Source organism: Salvelinus alpinus, chromosome 33 (assembly GCF_045679555.1).
Source record: "Salvelinus alpinus chromosome 33, SLU_Salpinus.1, whole genome shotgun sequence".
NCBI lineage: Eukaryota > Metazoa > Chordata > Actinopteri > Salmoniformes > Salmonidae > Salvelinus > Salvelinus alpinus.
In genome coordinates this window covers 30,745,767-30,764,159 of record NC_092118.1, presented here as the reverse complement: position 1 = coordinate 30,764,159, position 18,393 = coordinate 30,745,767, and positions in this window count along the sequence as shown.

The window sequence follows — 18,393 nt, the reverse complement described above, 5'->3', positions numbered from 1 at the left end:
TAGATCTCTACTGACTATACTATAGAGGTAGAGTCACCTGTAGATCTCTATGGTGCTCCAGAGGTAGAGTCACCTGTAGATCTCTATGGTGCTCCAGAGGTAGAGTCACCTGTAGATCTCTATGGTGCTCCAGAGGTAGAGTCACCTGTAGATCTCTATTGACTATAGAGGTAGAGTCACCTGTAGATCTCTATTGACTATAGAGGTAGAGTCACCTGTAGATCTCTATTGTGCTCCAGAGGTAGAGTCACCTGTAGATCTCTATTGACTATAGAGGTAGAGTCACCTGTAGATCTCTATTGACTATAGAGGTAGAGTCACCTGTAGATCTCTATTGTGCTCCAGAGGTAGAGTCACCTGTAGATCTCTATTGACTATAGAGGTAGAGTCACCTGTAGATCTCTATTGACTATAGAGGTAGAGTCACCTGTAGATCTCTATTGACTATAGAGGTAGAGTCACCTGTAGATCTCTATTGACTATAGAGGTAGAGTCACCTGTAGATCTCTATTGACTATAGAGGTAGAGTCACCTGTAGATCTCTATTGACTATAGAGGTAGAGTCACCTGTAGATCTCTATGGTGCTCCAGAGGTAGAGTCACCTGTAGATCTCTATTGACTGTACTATAGAGGTAGAGACACCTGTAGATCTCTATTGACTATAGAGGTAGAGACACCTGTAGATCTCTATTGACTATAGAGGTAGAGTCACCTGTAGATCTCTATTGACTATAGAGGTAGAGTCACCTGTAGATCTCTATTGACTATAGAGGTAGAGTCACCTGTAGATCTCTATTGACTATAGAGGTAGAGTCACCTGTAGATCTCTATTGACTATAGAGGTAGAGTCACCTGTAGATCTCTATTGACTATACTATAGAGGTAGAGTCACCTGTAGATCTCTATTGACTATAGAGGTAGAGTCACCTGAAGATCTCTATTGACTATAGAGGTAGAGACACCTGTAGATCTCTACTGACTATACTATAGAGGTAGAGTCACCTGTAGATCTCTATTGACTATACTATAGAGGTAGAGTCACCTGTAGATCTCTATTGACTATAGAGGTAGAGTCACCTGAAGATCTCTATTGACTATAGAGGTAGAGACACCTGTAGATCTCTATTGACTATACTATAGAGGTAGAGACACCTGTAGATCTCTACTGACTATACTATAGAGGTAGAGACACCTGTAGATCTCTATTGACTATACTATAGAGGTAGAGACACCTGTAGATCTCTACTGACTATACTATAGAGGTAGAGTCACCTGTAGATCTCTATTGACTATACTATAGAGGTAGAGTCACCTGTAGATCTCTATTGACTATAGAGGTAGAGTCACCTGAAGATCTCTATTGACTATAGAGGTAGAGACACCTGTAGATCTCTATTGACTATACTATAGAGGTAGAGACACCTGTAGATCTCTACTGACTATACTATAGAGGTAGAGTCACCTGTAGATCTCTATTGACTATACTATAGAGGTAGAGACACCTGTAGATCTCTATTGACTATAGAGGTAGAGTCACCTGAAGATCTCTATTGACTATAGAGGTAGAGACACCTGTAGATCTCTATTGACTATAGAGGTAGAGACACCTGTAGATCTCTACCCACTATACTATAGAGGTAGAGTCACCTGTAGATCTCTATTGACTATAGAGGTAGAGTCACCTGTAGATCTCTATTGACTATAGAGGTAGAGTCACCTGTAGATCTCTATTGACTATACTATAGAGGTAGAGTCACCTGTAGATCTCTACTGACTATAGAGGTAGAGTCACCTGTAGATCTCTATTGACTATAGAGGTAGAGTCACCTGTAGATCTCTATTGACTATAGAGGTAGAGTCACCTGTAGATCTCTATTGACTATAGAGGTAGAGTCACCTGTAGATCTCTATTGACTATAGAGGTAGAGTCACCTGTAGATCTCTATTGACTATAGAGGTAGAGTCACCTGTAGATCTCTACTGACTATAGAGGTAGAGTCACCTGTAGATCTCTACTGACTATAGAGGTAGAGTCACCTGTAGATCTCTATTGACTATAGAGGTAGAGTCACCTGTAGATCTCTATTGACTATAGAGGTAGAGTCACCTGTAGATCTCTATTGACTATAGAGGTAGAGTCACCTGTAGATCTCTATTGACTATAGAGGTAGAGTCACCTGTAGATCTCTATTGACTATAGAGGTAGAGTCACCTGTAGATCTCTATTGACTATAGAGGTAGAGTCACCTGTAGATCTCTATTGACTATAGAGGTAGAGTCACCTGAAGATCTCTATTGACTATAGAGGTAGAGTCACCTGTAGATCTCTATTGACTATAGAGGTAGAGTCACCTGTAGATCTCTATTGACTATAGAGGTAGAGTCACCTGTAGATCTCTATTGACTATAGAGGTAGAGTCACCTGTAGATCTCTATTGACTATAGAGGTAGAGTCACCTGTAGATCTCTATTGACTATAGAGGTAGAGTCACCTGTAGATCTCTACTGACTATAGAGGTAGAGTCACCTGTAGATCTCTATGGTGCTCCAGAGGTAGAGTCACCTGTAGATCTCTATGGTGCTCCAGAGGTAGAGTCACCTGTAGATCTCTATGGTGCTCCAGAGGTAGAGTCACCTGTAGATCTCTATTGACTATAGAGGTAGAGTCACCTGTAGATCTCTATTGACTATAGAGGTAGAGTCACCTGTAGATCTCTACTGACTATACTATAGAGGTAGAGTCACCTGTAGATCTCTATGGTGCTCCAGAGGTAGAGTCACCTGTAGATCTCTATTGACTATAGAGGTAGAGTCACCTGTAGATCTCTATTGACTATAGAGGTAGAGTCACCTGTAGATCTTTCCAACCGCAGCTGCTGAAAAGGAAAGATTCTGATTGTATTCTTTTCCATCCCTGAAACACTGACCACTTAACCTACTTAGTGTCTATGGCCAACGCTGTAGTCAACTCTCAAGACAACCAACAAACAAACAATATAATGTCCATTCATGGTAACAACTAGTCTCACTAGCTGGTAATATAATGTCTATTCATGGTAACAACTAGTCTCACTAGCTGGTAATATAATGTCCATTCATGATTACAACTAGTCTCACTAGCTAGTAATATAATGTCCATTCATGGTAACAACTAGTCTCACCAGCTGGTAATATAACATCCATTCATGATTACAACTAGTCTCACTAGCTGGTAATATAACGTCCATTCATGGTAACAACTAGTCTCACTAGCTGGTAATATAAGGCACATTCATGATTACAACTAGTCTCACTAGCTGGTAATATAATGTCCATTCATGGTAACAACTAGTCTCACTAACTGGTAATATAATGTCCATTCATGGTTACAACTAGCCCCACTAGCTGGTAATATAAGGCACATTCATGGTTAAATGAAGATCTGTAGATCAAATCGTATTTGTCACATGGTAGATATGTAGATATAGGTAGGGGTAAAGTAACTAGGCAACAGGATAGATAATAAACAGTAACAGCAGTGTATGTGATGAGTCAAAAACATTAGTGCAAAAAGGGTCAATGCAGATAGTTAAATAGTTAACCAATAGCTACCCAGGCTAACTATTTAGTAGTCGTATGGTTTGGGGGGTAGAAGCTGTTCAGGGTCCTGTTGGTTCCAGACGTGGTGCATCGGTATCGCTTGCCGTGCGGGAGCAGAGAGAACAGTCTATCATTTGTGTGGCTTGAGTCTTTGACAATTGTTAGGGCCTTCCTCTGACACCGCCTGGTACCTTCCTCTGACACCGCCTGGTACCTTCCTCTGACACCGCCTGGTACCTTCCTCTGACACCGCCTGGTACCTTCCTCTGACACCGCCTGGTACCTTCCTCTGACACCGCCTTGTACCTTCCTCTGACACCGCCTGGTACCTTCCTCTGACACCGCCTGGTATAGAGGTCCTGGATGGCAGGGAGCTCAGCCCCAGTGATGTACTGGGCCATACGCACTACCCTCTGTAGCATCTTGCGGTCGGATGCCAAGCAGTTGCAATTCGAAGCGGTGATGCAGCTAGTCAAGATGCTCTCCAATGGTGCAGCTGTAGAACTTTTGGAGGACCTGAGGGCCCATGACACATCTTTTCAGCCTCCTGAGGGGGAAGAGGCGTTGTCGTGTCTTCTTAACAACTGTGTTGGTGTGTGTGGACCATTTTAATTCCTTAGTGATGTGGACACCGAGGAACTTGAAGCTCTCAACCCGCTCCATTTCAGCCCAGTCGTGGATGGGGGCATGCTTGGCCGTGGGTTTTCCGTAGTCCACGATCTACTCCTTTGTCTTGTTGACGTTGAGGGAATGGTTGTTGTCCTTGCACCACACTGCCAGGACGCTGACCTCGTCCCTATAGGCTGTCTCATCTTCATTGTTGATCAGGACAACCACCGTCGTGTTGTCAGCAAACTTAATGACGGTGTTGGAGTCGTGCGCGGCCACGCAGTTTTGGGTGAACAGGGAGTACAGGAGGGGACTAAGCATGTACCCCTGAGAGGCCCCTGTGTTGAGGGTCAGCGTTGCTTACCCTCATCACCTGGGGGGGGGGGGGGGGGGCAGCCCGTCAGGAAGACCAGGATCCAGTTGCAGAGGGAGGTGTTCAGTCCCAGGGTCCTTAGCTTAGTGATGAGCTTGGAGGACACTACGGTGTTGAACGTTGAGCTGTAGTCAATGAACAGCATTCTCACATATGTGTTCCTCTTATCCAGGTGGGAGAAGGCAGTGTGGAGTGTAATTGAGATTGAGTCATCTGTGGATCTGTTGGGGCGGTATGCAAATTGTGAATTGGAGTTGGTCAAGTAGACAATAAATGAGGTAAAGTAGTAGAAGAAAAATGTCAGTGAAGACACTTGCCAGCTGATCAGAGCATACTCCGAGTACGCATCCTGGTAATCCATCTGGCCCTGTGACTTTGTGAATGTTAACCTGTTTAAAGGTCTTACTCATATCGGCTACAGAGAGCGAGATCACACAGTCTTCCGGAGCAACTGGTGGTCTCATGCATGGTTCAGTGTTGCTTGCCTCGAAGCGAGCATAGAAGGTATTTAGTGCATCTGGTAGGCTCGTGTCACTGGGCAGCTCACGGCTGGGTTTCCCTTTGTAATCCTTGATAGTTTGCAAGCCATGTCACATCAGAGCCGGCGTAGTATGATTTGATCTTAGTCCTGTATTGACGCTTTGCCTGTTTGATGGCTCGTCGGAGGACGTAGTGGGATTTCTTATGAGCGTCCGGATTAGTGTCCCGTTCCTTGAAACCGGCAGCTCTAGCCTTTAGTGCGGATGTTTCCTGTAATCCATGGCTTGTGGTTGGGGTCTGTCTGTCTGTCTGTCTGTCTGGTCATTGTGAGGATGACGTCGTTGATGAACTTATTACTGAAGTCGGTGACTTATGTGGTAAACTCCAGAATGTAATCGGTTGAATCCCGGAACATATATTTCAGTTTGTGCTAGCGAAACAGTCCTGTAGATGTTTGTTATTCGGATATCATGGCAGTAATGGTGCCGAGTACAATGTACTGTTATAATCTCCACAGCCAGAAGAGGACTGGCAACCCTCAGAGCCTGGTTCCTCTCTAGGTTTCTTCCTAGGTTCCTGCCTTTCTAGGGAGTTTTTCCTAGCCACCGTGCTTCTACATCTGCATTACTTCCTGTTTGGGGTTTTAGGTTGGGTTTCTGTACAGCACTTTGTGACATCAGCTGATGTAAGAAGGGCTTTAGAAATACATTTGATTGATTGATGACAATTTCCTTACACCATATTTCTTACACCAAACCACTCTTTTTACGATACTTCGATAGCAGGTTAGGAGACTAAAGTTAAGGTTATAACAAAAGAGTTATGGAAAGCCCATGAAAGCGATGTAAACCATATGCCCTGGCCGTCTCAGTCACCAGATCTCAACCCAACTGAACACTTCTGGGAGATTCTGTTGCAGATCCTAATACAGTGTTTCCACCACCATCAACAAAACACCACCATTTTCTGGTGGAAGAACGGTGTCTAAACCCTCCAATAGAGTTCCAGACTCCTGTAGAATCTATGACAAGGTGCATTGAAGCAACTTTATGTCGTGATTCCTTTAATTTTGGCATTTATCTGGATGTGAGCTATACTGAGGTAGAGTTACCTGTCTATGGTGCTCTCTATTGACTATACTATAGAGGTAGAGTCACCTGTCCATCTCTATTGACTATACTATAGAGGTAGAGTCACCTGTAGATCTCTACAGACTATACTATAGAGGTAGAGTCACCTGTAGATCTCTACTGACTATAGAGGTAGAGTCACCTGTAGATCTCTATTGACTATAGAGGTAGAGTCACCTGTAGATCTCTATTGACTATACTATAGAGGTAGAGTCACCTGTAGATCTCTACTGACTATAGAGGTAGAGTCACCTGTAGATCTCTATTGACTATACTATAGAGGTAGAGTCACCTGTAGATCTCTATTGACTATAGAGGTAGAGTCACCTGTAGATCTCTACTGACTATAGAGGTAGAGTCACCTGTAGATCTCTATTGACTATACTATAGAGGTAGAGTCACCTGTAGATCTCTATTGACTATAGAGGTAGAGTCACCTGTAGATCTCTACCCACTATACTATAGAGGTAGAGTCACCTGTAGATCTCTATTGACTGTACTATAGAGGTAGAGACACCTGTAGATCTCTACTGACTATACTATAGAGGTAGAGTCACCTGTAGATCTCTATTGACTATAGAGGTAGAGACACCTGTAGATCTCTACCCACTATACTATAGAGGTAGAGTCACCTGTAGATCTCTATTGACTATAGAGGTAGAGTCACCTGTAGATCTCTATTGACTATAGAGGTAGAGTCACCTGTAGATCTCTATTGACTATAGAGGTAGAGTCACCTGTAGATCTCTACTGACTATAGAGGTAGAGTCACCTGTAGATCTCTATTGACTATACTATAGAGGTAGAGTCACCTGTAGATCTCTATTGACTATAGAGGTAGAGTCACCTGTAGATCTCTATTGACTATAGAGGTAGAGTCACCTGTAGATCTCTATTGACTATAGAGGTAGAGTCACCTGTAGATCTCTATTGACTATAGAGGTAGAGACACCTGTAGATCTCTATTGACTATAGAGGTAGAGTCACCTGTAGATCTCTATTGACTATAGAGGTAGAGTCACCTGAAGATCTCTATTGACTATAGAGGTAGAGTCACCTGTAGATCTCTATTGACTATAGAGGTAGAGTCACCTGTAGATCTCTATTGACTATAGAGGTAGAGTCACCTGTAGATCTCTATTGACTATAGAGGTAGAGTCACCTGTAGATCTCTATTGACTATAGAGGTAGAGACACCTGTAGATCTCTATTGACTATAGAGGTAGAGTCACCTGTAGATCTCTATTGACTATAGAGGTAGAGTCACCTGAAGATCTCTATTGACTATAGAGGTAGAGTCACCTGTAGATCTCTATTGACTATAGAGGTAGAGTCACCTGTAGATCTCTATTGACTATAGAGGTAGAGTCACCTGTAGATCTCTATTGACTATAGAGGTAGAGTCACCTGTAGATCTCTATTGACTATAGAGGTAGAGTCACCTGTAGATCTCTATTGACTATAGAGGTAGAGTCACCTGTAGATCTCTATTGACTATAGAGGTAGAGTCACCTGTAGATCTCTATTGACTATAGAGGTAGAGTCACCTGTAGATCTCTATTGACTATAGAGGTAGAGTCACCTGTAGATCTCTATTGACTATAGAGGTAGAGTCACCTGTAGATCTCTATTGACTATAGAGGTAGAGTCACCTGTAGATCTCTATTGACTATAGAGGTAGAGTCACCTGTAGATCTCTATTGACTATAGAGGTAGAGTCACCTGTAGATCTCTATTGACTATAGAGGTAGAGTCACCTGTAGATCTCTATTGACTATAGAGGTAGAGTCACCTGTAGATCTCTATTGACTATAGAGGTAGAGTCACCTGTAGATCTCTATTGACTATAGAGGTAGAGTCACCTGTAGATCTCTATTGACTATAGAGGTAGAGTCACCTGTAGATCTCTATTGACTATAGAGGTAGAGTCACCTGTAGATCTCTATTGACTATAGAGGTAGAGTCACCTGTAGATCTCTATTGACTATAGAGGTAGAGTCACCTGTAGATCTCTATTGACTATAGAGGTAGAGTCACCTGTAGATCTCTACTGACTATAGAGGTAGAGTCACCTGTAGATCTCTATGGTGCTCCAGAGGTAGAGTCACCTGTAGATCTCTATGGTGCTCCAGAGGTAGAGTCACCTGTAGATCTCTATGGTGCTCCAGAGGTAGAGTCACCTGTAGATCTCTATTGACTATAGAGGTAGAGTCACCTGTAGATCTCTATTGACTATAGAGGTAGAGTCACCTGTAGATCTCTACTGACTATACTATAGAGGTAGAGTCACCTGTAGATCTCTATGGTGCTCCAGAGGTAGAGTCACCTGTAGATCTCTATTGACTATAGAGGTAGAGTCACCTGTAGATCTCTATTGACTATAGAGGTAGAGTCACCTGTAGATCTCTACTGACTATACTATAGAGGTAGAGTCACCTGTAGATCTCTACTGACTATACTATAGAGGTAGAGTCACCTGTAGATCTCTATGGTGCTCCAGAGGTAGAGTCACCTGTAGATCTCTATGGTGCTCCAGAGGTAGAGTCACCTGTAGATCTCTATTGACTATAGAGGTAGAGTCACCTGTAGATCTCTATTGACTATAGAGGTAGAGTCACCTGTAGATCTCTACTGACTATACTATAGAGGTAGAGTCACCTGTAGATCTCTACTGACTATACTATAGAGGTAGAGTCACCTGTAGATCTCTATGGTGCTCCAGAGGTAGAGTCACCTGTAGATCTCTATGGTGCTCCAGAGGTAGAGTCACCTGTAGATCTCTATTGACTATAGAGGTAGAGTCACCTGTAGATCTCTATTGACTATAGAGGTAGAGTCACCTGTAGATCTCTATTGACTATAGAGGTAGAGTCACCTGTAGATCTCTATTGACTATAGAGGTAGAGTCACCTGTAGATCTCTATTGACTATAGAGGTAGAGTCACCTGTAGATCTCTATTGACTATAGAGGTAGAGTCACCTGTAGATCTCTATTGACTATACTATAGAGGTAGAGTCACCTGTAGATCTCTATTGACTATAGAGGTAGAGTCACCTGAAGATCTCTATTGACTATAGAGGTAGAGACACCTGTAGATCTCTACTGACTATACTATAGAGGTAGAGTCACCTGTAGATCTCTATTGACTATACTATAGAGGTAGAGTCACCTGTAGATCTCTATTGACTATAGAGGTAGAGTCACCTGAAGATCTCTATTGACTATAGAGGTAGAGACACCTGTAGATCTCTATTGACTATACTATAGAGGTAGAGACACCTGTAGATCTCTACTGACTATACTATAGAGGTAGAGACACCTGTAGATCTCTATTGACTATACTATAGAGGTAGAGACACCTGTAGATCTCTACTGACTATACTATAGAGGTAGAGTCACCTGTAGATCTCTATTGACTATACTATAGAGGTAGAGTCACCTGTAGATCTCTATTGACTATAGAGGTAGAGTCACCTGAAGATCTCTATTGACTATAGAGGTAGAGACACCTGTAGATCTCTATTGACTATACTATAGAGGTAGAGACACCTGTAGATCTCTACTGACTATACTATAGAGGTAGAGTCACCTGTAGATCTCTATTGACTATACTATAGAGGTAGAGACACCTGTAGATCTCTATTGACTATAGAGGTAGAGTCACCTGTAGATCTCTATTGACTATAGAGGTAGAGTCACCTGTAGATCTCTATTGACTATAGAGGTAGAGTCACCTGTAGATCTCTATTGACTATAGAGGTAGAGTCACCTGTAGATCTCTATTGACTATAGAGGTAGAGTCACCTGTAGATCTCTATTGACTATAGAGGTAGAGTCACCTGTAGATCTCTATTGACTATAGAGGTAGAGTCACCTGTAGATCTCTATTGACTATAGAGGTAGAGTCACCTGTAGATCTCTATTGACTATAGAGGTAGAGTCACCTGTAGATCTCTATTGACTATAGAGGTAGAGTCACCTGTAGATCTCTATTGACTATAGAGGTAGAGTCACCTGTAGATCTCTACTGACTATAGAGGTAGAGTCACCTGTAGATCTCTATGGTGCTCCAGAGGTAGAGTCACATGTAGATCTCTATGGTGCTCCAGAGGTAGAGTCACCTGTAGATCTCTATGGTGCTCCAGAGGTAGAGTCACCTGTAGATCTCTATTGACTATAGAGGTAGAGTCACCTGTAGATCTCTATTGACTATAGAGGTAGAGTCACCTGTAGATCTCTACTGACTATACTATAGAGGTAGAGTCACCTGTAGATCTCTATGGTGCTCCAGAGGTAGAGTCACCTGTAGATCTCTATGGTGCTCCAGAGGTAGAGTCACCTGTAGATCTCTATGGTGCTCCAGAGGTAGAGTCACCTGTAGATCTCTATTGACTATAGAGGTAGAGTCACCTGTAGATCTCTATTGACTATAGAGGTAGAGTCACCTGTAGATCTCTACTGACTATACTATAGAGGTAGAGTCACCTGTAGATCTCTACTGACTATACTATAGAGGTAGAGTCACCTGTAGATCTCTATGGTGCTCCAGAGGTAGAGTCACCTGTAGATCTCTATGGTGCTCCAGAGGTAGAGTCACCTGTAGATCTCTATTGACTATAGAGGTAGAGTCACCTGTAGATCTCTATTGACTATAGAGGTAGAGTCACCTGTAGATCTCTATTGACTATAGAGGTAGAGTCACCTGTAGATCTCTATTGACTATAGAGGTAGAGTCACCTGTAGATCTCTATTGACTATAGAGGTAGAGTCACCTGTAGATCTCTATTGACTATAGAGGTAGAGTCACCTGTAGATCTCTATTGACTATACTATAGAGGTAGAGTCACCTGTAGATCTCTATTGACTATAGAGGTAGAGTCACCTGAAGATCTCTATTGACTATAGAGGTAGAGACACCTGTAGATCTCTACTGACTATACTATAGAGGTAGAGTCACCTGTAGATCTCTATTGACTATACTATAGAGGTAGAGTCACCTGTAGATCTCTATTGACTATAGAGGTAGAGTCACCTGAAGATCTCTATTGACTATAGAGGTAGAGACACCTGTAGATCTCTATTGACTATACTATAGAGGTAGAGACACCTGTAGATCTCTACTGACTATACTATAGAGGTAGAGACACCTGTAGATCTCTATTGACTATACTATAGAGGTAGAGACACCTGTAGATCTCTACTGACTATACTATAGAGGTAGAGTCACCTGTAGATCTCTATTGACTATACTATAGAGGTAGAGTCACCTGTAGATCTCTATTGACTATAGAGGTAGAGTCACCTGAAGATCTCTATTGACTATAGAGGTAGAGACACCTGTAGATCTCTATTGACTATACTATAGAGGTAGAGACACCTGTAGATCTCTACTGACTATACTATAGAGGTAGAGTCACCTGTAGATCTCTATTGACTATACTATAGAGGTAGAGACACCTGTAGATCTCTATTGACTATAGAGGTAGAGTCACCTGAAGATCTCTATTGACTATAGAGGTAGAGACACCTGTAGATCTCTATTGACTATAGAGGTAGAGACACCTGTAGATCTCTACCCACTATACTATAGAGGTAGAGTCACCTGTAGATCTCTATTGACTATAGAGGTAGAGTCACCTGTAGATCTCTATTGACTATAGAGGTAGAGTCACCTGTAGATCTCTACTGACTATAGAGGTAGAGTCACCTGTAGATCTCTATTGACTATAGAGGTAGAGTCACCTGTAGATCTCTATTGACTATAGAGGTAGAGTCACCTGTAGATCTCTATTGACTATAGAGGTAGAGTCACCTGTAGATCTCTATTGACTATAGAGGTAGAGTCACCTGTAGATCTCTATTGACTATAGAGGTAGAGTCACCTGTAGATCTCTACTGACTATAGAGGTAGAGTCACCTGTAGATCTCTATTGACTATAGAGGTAGAGTCACCTGTAGATCTCTATTGACTATAGAGGTAGAGTCACCTGTAGATCTCTATTGACTATAGAGGTAGAGTCACCTGTAGATCTCTATTGACTATAGAGGTAGAGTCACCTGTAGATCTCTATTGACTATAGAGGTAGAGTCACCTGTAGATCTCTATTGACTATAGAGGTAGAGTCACCTGTAGATCTCTATTGACTATAGAGGTAGAGTCACCTGAAGATCTCTATTGACTATAGAGGTAGAGTCACCTGTAGATCTCTATTGACTATAGAGGTAGAGTCACCTGTAGATCTCTATTGACTATAGAGGTAGAGTCACCTGTAGATCTCTATTGACTATAGAGGTAGAGTCACCTGTAGATCTCTATTGACTATAGAGGTAGAGTCACCTGTAGATCTCTATTGACTATAGAGGTAGAGTCACCTGTAGATCTCTACTGACTATAGAGGTAGAGTCACCTGTAGATCTCTATGGTGCTCCAGAGGTAGAGTCACCTGTAGATCTCTATGGTGCTCCAGAGGTAGAGTCACCTGTAGATCTCTATGGTGCTCCAGAGGTAGAGTCACCTGTAGATCTCTATTGACTATAGAGGTAGAGTCACCTGTAGATCTCTATTGACTATAGAGGTAGAGTCACCTGTAGATCTCTACTGACTATACTATAGAGGTAGAGTCACCTGTAGATCTCTATGGTGCTCCAGAGGTAGAGTCACCTGTAGATCTCTATTGACTATAGAGGTAGAGTCACCTGTAGATCTCTATTGACTATAGAGGTAGAGTCACCTGTAGATCTCTACTGACTATACTATAGAGGTAGAGTCACCTGTAGATCTCTACTGACTATACTATAGAGGTAGAGTCACCTGTAGATCTCTATGGTGCTCCAGAGGTAGAGTCACCTGTAGATCTCTATGGTGCTCCAGAGGTAGAGTCACCTGTAGATCTCTATTGACTATAGAGGTAGAGTCACCTGTAGATCTCTATTGACTATAGAGGTAGAGTCACCTGTAGATCTCTATTGTGCTCCAGAGGTAGAGTCACCTGTAGATCTCTATTGACTATAGAGGTAGAGTCACCTGTAGATCTCTATTGACTATAGAGGTAGAGTCACCTGTAGATCTCTATTGTGCTCCAGAGGTAGAGTCACCTGTAGATCTCTATTGACTATAGAGGTAGAGTCACCTGTAGATCTCTATTGACTATACTATAGAGGTAGAGTCACCTGTAGATCTCTACTGACTATACTATAGAGGTAGAGTCACCTGTAGATCTCTATGGTGCTCCAGAGGTAGAGTCACCTGTAGATCTCTATGGTGCTCCAGAGGTAGAGTCACCTGTAGATCTCTATGGTGCTCCAGAGGTAGAGTCACCTGTAGATCTCTATTGACTATAGAGGTAGAGTCACCTGTAGATCTCTATTGACTATAGAGGTAGAGTCACCTGTAGATCTCTATTGTGCTCCAGAGGTAGAGTCACCTGTAGATCTCTATTGACTATAGAGGTAGAGTCACCTGTAGATCTCTATTGACTATAGAGGTAGAGTCACCTGTAGATCTCTATTGTGCTCCAGAGGTAGAGTCACCTGTAGATCTCTATTGACTATAGAGGTAGAGTCACCTGTAGATCTCTATTGACTATAGAGGTAGAGTCACCTGTAGATCTCTATTGACTATAGAGGTAGAGTCACCTGTAGATCTCTATTGACTATAGAGGTAGAGTCACCTGTAGATCTCTATTGACTATAGAGGTAGAGTCACCTGTAGATCTCTATTGACTATAGAGGTAGAGTCACCTGTAGATCTCTATGGTGCTCCAGAGGTAGAGTCACCTGTAGATCTCTATTGACTGTACTATAGAGGTAGAGACACCTGTAGATCTCTATTGACTATAGAGGTAGAGACACCTGTAGATCTCTATTGACTATAGAGGTAGAGTCACCTGTAGATCTCTATTGACTATAGAGGTAGAGTCACCTGTAGATCTCTATTGACTATAGAGGTAGAGTCACCTGTAGATCTCTATTGACTATAGAGGTAGAGTCACCTGTAGATCTCTATTGACTATAGAGGTAGAGTCACCTGTAGATCTCTATTGACTATAGAGGTAGAGTCACCTGTAGATCTCTATTGACTATACTATAGAGGTAGAGTCACCTGTAGATCTCTATTGACTATAGAGGTAGAGTCACCTGAAGATCTCTATTGACTATAGAGGTAGAGACACCTGTAGATCTCTACTGACTATACTATAGAGGTAGAGTCACCTGTAGATCTCTATTGACTATACTATAGAGGTAGAGTCACCTGTAGATCTCTATTGACTATAGAGGTAGAGTCACCTGAAGATCTCTATTGACTATAGAGGTAGAGACACCTGTAGATCTCTATTGACTATAGAGGTAGAGTCACCTGTAGATCTCTATTGACTATAGAGGTAGAGTCACCTGTAGATCTCTATTGACTATAGAGGTAGAGTCACCTGTAGATCTCTATTGACTATAGAGGTAGAGTCACCTGTAGATCTCTATTGACTATAGAGGTAGAGTCACCTGTAGATCTCTATTGACTATAGAGGTAGAGTCACCTGTAGATCTCTATTGACTATAGAGGTAGAGTCACCTGTAGATCTCTATTGACTATAGAGGTAGAGTCACCTGTAGATCTCTATTGACTATAGAGGTAGAGTCACCTGTAGATCTCTACTGACTATAGAGGTAGAGTCACCTGTAGATCTCTATGGTGCTCCAGAGGTAGAGTCACCTGTAGATCTCTATGGTGCTCCAGAGGTAGAGTCACCTGTAGATCTCTATGGTGCTCCAGAGGTAGAGTCACCTGTAGATCTCTATTGACTATAGAGGTAGAGTCACCTGTAGATCTCTATTGACTATAGAGGTAGAGTCACCTGTAGATCTCTACTGACTATACTATAGAGGTAGAGTCACCTGTAGATCTCTATGGTGCTCCAGAGGTAGAGTCACCTGTAGATCTCTATTGACTATAGAGGTAGAGTCACCTGTAGATCTCTATTGACTATAGAGGTAGAGTCACCTGTAGATCTCTACTGACTATACTATAGAGGTAGAGTCACCTGTAGATCTCTACTGACTATACTATAGAGGTAGAGTCACCTGTAGATCTCTATGGTGCTCCAGAGGTAGAGTCACCTGTAGATCTCTATGGTGCTCCAGAGGTAGAGTCACCTGTAGATCTCTATTGACTATAGAGGTAGAGTCACCTGTAGATCTCTATTGACTATAGAGGTAGAGTCACCTGTAGATCTCTACTGACTATACTATAGAGGTAGAGTCACCTGTAGATCTCTACTGACTATACTATAGAGGTAGAGTCACCTGTAGATCTCTATGGTGCTCCAGAGGTAGAGTCACCTGTAGATCTCTATGGTGCTCCAGAGGTAGAGTCACCTGTAGATCTCTATTGACTATAGAGGTAGAGTCACCTGTAGATCTCTATTGACTATAGAGGTAGAGTCACCTGTAGATCTCTATTGACTATAGAGGTAGAGTCACCTGTAGATCTCTATTGACTATAGAGGTAGAGTCACCTGTAGATCTCTATTGACTATAGAGGTAGAGTCACCTGTAGATCTCTATTGACTATAGAGGTAGAGTCACCTGTAGATCTCTATTGACTATACTATAGAGGTAGAGTCACCTGTAGATCTCTATTGACTATAGAGGTAGAGTCACCTGAAGATCTCTATTGACTATAGAGGTAGAGACACCTGTAGATCTCTACTGACTATACTATAGAGGTAGAGTCACCTGTAGATCTCTATTGACTATACTATAGAGGTAGAGTCACCTGTAGATCTCTATTGACTATAGAGGTAGAGTCACCTGAAGATCTCTATTGACTATAGAGGTAGAGACACCTGTAGATCTCTATTGACTATACTATAGAGGTAGAGACACCTGTAGATCTCTACTGACTATACTATAGAGGTAGAGACACCTGTAGATCTCTATTGACTATACTATAGAGGTAGAGACACCTGTAGATCTCTACTGACTATACTATAGAGGTAGAGTCACCTGTAGATCTCTATTGACTATACTATAGAGGTAGAGTCACCTGTAGATCTCTATTGACTATAGAGGTAGAGTCACCTGAAGATCTCTATTGACTATAGAGGTAGAGACACCTGTAGATCTCTATTGACTATACTATAGAGGTAGAGACACCTGTAGATCTCTACTGACTATACTATAGAGGTAGAGTCACCTGTAGATCTCTATTGACTATACTATAGAGGTAGAGACACCTGTAGATCTCTATTGACTATAGAGGTAGAGTCACCTGAAGATCTCTATTGACTATAGAGGTAGAGACACCTGTAGATCTCTATTGACTATAGAGGTAGAGACACCTGTAGATCTCTACCCACTATACTATAGAGGTAGAGTCACCTGTAGATCTCTATTGACTATAGAGGTAGAGTCACCTGTAGATCTCTATTGACTATAGAGGTAGAGTCACCTGTAGATCTCTACTGACTATAGAGGTAGAGTCACCTGTAGATCTCTATTGACTATAGAGGTAGAGTCACCTGTAGATCTCTATTGACTATAGAGGTAGAGTCACCTGTAGATCTCTATTGACTATAGAGGTAGAGTCACCTGTAGATCTCTATTGACTATAGAGGTAGAGTCACCTGTAGATCTCTATTGACTATAGAGGTAGAGTCACCTGTAGATCTCTACTGACTATAGAGGTAGAGTCACCTGTAGATCTCTATTGACTATAGAGGTAGAGTCACCTGTAGATCTCTATTGACTATAGAGGTAGAGTCACCTGTAGATCTCTATTGACTATAGAGGTAGAGTCACCTGTAGATCTCTATTGACTATAGAGGTAGAGTCACCTGTAGATCTCTATTGACTATAGAGGTAGAGTCACCTGTAGATCTCTATTGACTATAGAGGTAGAGTCACCTGTAGATCTCTATTGACTATAGAGGTAGAGTCACCTGAAGATCTCTATTGACTATAGAGGTAGAGTCACCTGTAGATCTCTATTGACTATAGAGGTAGAGTCACCTGTAGATCTCTATTGACTATAGAGGTAGAGTCACCTGTAGATCTCTATTGACTATAGAGGTAGAGTCACCTGTAGATCTCTATTGACTATAGAGGTAGAGTCACCTGTAGATCTCTATTGACTATAGAGGTAGAGTCACCTGTAGATCTCTACTGACTATAGAGGTAGAGTCACCTGTAGATCTCTATGGTGCTCCAGAGGTAGAGTCACCTGTAGATCTCTATGGTGCTCCAGAGGTAGAGTCACCTGTAGATCTCTATGGTGCTCCAGAGGTAGAGTCACCTGTAGATCTCTATTGACTATAGAGGTAGAGTCACCTGTAGATCTCTATTGACTATAGAGGTAGAGTCACCTGTAGATCTCTACTGACTATACTATAGAGGTAGAGTCACCTGTAGATCTCTATGGTGCTCCAGAGGTAGAGTCACCTGTAGATCTCTATTGACTATAGAGGTAGAGTCACCTGTAGATCTCTATTGACTATAGAGGTAGAGTCACCTGTAGATCTCTACTGACTATACTATAGAGGTAGAGTCACCTGTAGATCTCTACTGACTATACTATAGAGGTAGAGTCACCTGTAGATCTCTATGGTGCTCCAGAGGTAGAGTCACCTGTAGATCTCTATGGTGCTCCAGAGGTAGAGTCACCTGTAGATCTCTATTGACTATAGAGGTAGAGTCACCTGTAGATCTCTATTGACTATAGAGGTAGAGTCACCTGTAGATCTCTATTGTGCTCCAGAGGTAGAGTCACCTGTAGATCTCTATTGACTATAGAGGTAGAGTCACCTGTAGATCTCTATTGACTATAGAGGTAGAGTCACCTGTAGATCTCTATTGTGCTCCAGAGGTAGAGTCACCTGTAGATCTCTATTGACTATAGAGGTAGAGTCACCTGTAGATCTCTATTGACTATACTATAGAGGTAGAGTCACCTGTAGATCTCTACTGACTATACTATAGAGGTAGAGTCACCTGTAGATCTCTATGGTGCTCCAGAGGTAGAGTCACCTGTAGATCTCTATGGTGCTCCAGAGGTAGAGTCACCTGTAGATCTCTATGGTGCTCCAGAGGTAGAGTCACCTGTAGATCTCTATTGACTATAGAGGTAGAGTCACCTGTAGATCTCTATTGACTATAGAGGTAGAGTCACCTGTAGATCTCTATTGTGCTCCAGAGGTAGAGTCACCTGTAGATCTCTATTGACTATAGA